This window comes from Poecilia latipinna, unplaced genomic scaffold (assembly GCF_001443285.1).
Source record: "Poecilia latipinna isolate Pla-1442-1.1 unplaced genomic scaffold, P_latipinna-1.0 Scaffold680, whole genome shotgun sequence".
NCBI classification, from domain to species: Eukaryota; Metazoa; Chordata; class Actinopteri; order Cyprinodontiformes; family Poeciliidae; genus Poecilia; species Poecilia latipinna.
In genome coordinates, this window is record NW_015113296.1 from 407,583 (window position 1) to 409,722 (window position 2,140).

The following is a 2,140-nucleotide window of genomic DNA, read 5'->3' on the forward strand; positions in this document are numbered from 1 at the left end:
GAGACTTCAGATTTTTTTGAAATGGGACTGTTCAGATGAGAACAGTCAGGTTCTCATCTGCACCAGACAACCATTGATCATCTCATTTTATAGAAACGAAAATAAGTTCATTATTGAATGCCAACCTAGAATCCAGTTAGTGTAGCTAGCTCTAAAGCTAATTTGTCGTAAAACAATGTACGTTTTATTTGAACTGTTTACTAAAGATGTGTGCATTGTTACTGTTGTACAAAACCAAGATTTATTCCAAAAAAAAATCTTGCTTAAAATGTGAAACGTTACTCATTATATTCGTGTGTTTTGAAAATTAGGTCAGCAATAACCTGTAAGAGAATTTGTGAGTAGGTGTGCCCAAAACGTTCCAGTAGATTATAAAGCCCAATTCCTTCACAGATTCAAGGTTTCGGCTTGACAGCATTGCTACTTAGATCCCAGCTCCATTTTAATTCAACAAGTCAAAGATGATCCCTGAGCTAATATGGTTTAGGAAAACCAGCACTTGAGGGGATTAGGAAGACAGATGAGAAACGAAGTAATAAGACTAGAGTATAAGGAACAGGGAAAGGAGGACGAGTCAGGCGCAGGGTCACATGAAGAGCGAGGCAGAGGAGCGAAGGAGAAAGATGAAGAGAAACAAGTATAGGGACAAAGACAGAAGGATTATTATCAGCACTCTAATCTTGCCTTCCCAAAGGTATCTGACATTTACTGAATAGTAGGCCACACCTAATGCACAACTGTGCTGAGTATTAGGGGACCTTATAGGATCAAATCAAATAGTAAACATGCTAGAAGGACAGTTGGTGAGAAAGACAGTTTGCAGAGGGGAAAAACTAAAAAAAAAAAAAGTAGGCAACCTTAGATACAACTACAGTCATAAATTAGTGAAAGAGAGACAAGAACAGAAGGACAAAGAATATCTAAAACCCACACAGGACGGCGGTCACAAACATAAAAACCCAGAACTTCCCCTCCTGTGCCATTTGAATATTTCCTGTCCTGCCATTGTTCTGAAGAAAACTGTCTTTTTGAATTATTTTTGGATAGAGAGTCAGAAGCTATATAGCTGGTAATATATTCCCAAACTAGAGAGACAGAGTTTCATGGAGTGAATAAGAACTTTCACTGCTGGAGTTCAGCTTTCCACCTGTATGTAATTTAGAACACAAACTGCTTGAAATTCAGCAACTAAATTGCCAAAAGTATTCACTTGTCAGACTTTCCACACATGAATTTGAGCAACCTTCCATTCCTAATCTATCTGGTAAATGGTATATACCATATACTATAGCATATATACCTATAGTATATAGTATATACTATACGTATATACTATAGCATTTGTTGTAATGTTGGTTCACCTTTTGCACCTATAACAGCTTCAAGTCTTCTGGTAATATCTTAAAGGTTTAAGATTGTTTAGGATTGTTTTGGTTTTTGTCCATTCTTCCAGATGTGCATTCTTGAGATCAGACTCTAATGTTGGACATAAAAGCATGCAGCCTTAGGCATGGAGACGGTGAAGAAGAGTCTGTCAGGTTCAGAGTCTTCACAGATCTGTCAAGTTCTTCTGTACCAAACTTTGCTTGTACTCAAAGTTAACTACAGCTTTGAGAAACTTTCTAGAGTTTGATCAAATATTTGCAAACCGTGAACTGCAGCTGGAATGAAGGCTTCAAGAGGCACCACCCACTGACTTCATGCTTCCCTCCCGTGACGGAATCTGCATCTTTGTAAAGTTTAAACGCATATTTGGTGTAATGACCATGAAGGTGATATACACCAAAACAACAATGCAGAAGGAGTGAAGGGCCGTGTGAAGCAATGTGAACTTTCTTTCCATCAAAGCCGTAGGGATACATGGACACACTTTCCAGAAACCCAACATTTTGCAATTAAAATACTTCTTCTTATTATGATGTATTTTAATCTTAACTGGATTTGGGGTTTTAATCTGCCATATGCCATATTTATCAAAGAGAAATAAATGTTTAAAACTTTGAGTAACGAATCCATATCCCACCTACTGAATCTGAACTGCTGAAATCAATTTTTGTTTCAATGAGTTACAGTGAGCTTTTTAGTTCAGTCTCATAATGTTAATGTTACTCTGTTTGCTGCTTCGTCCTGGGGGAGAAGT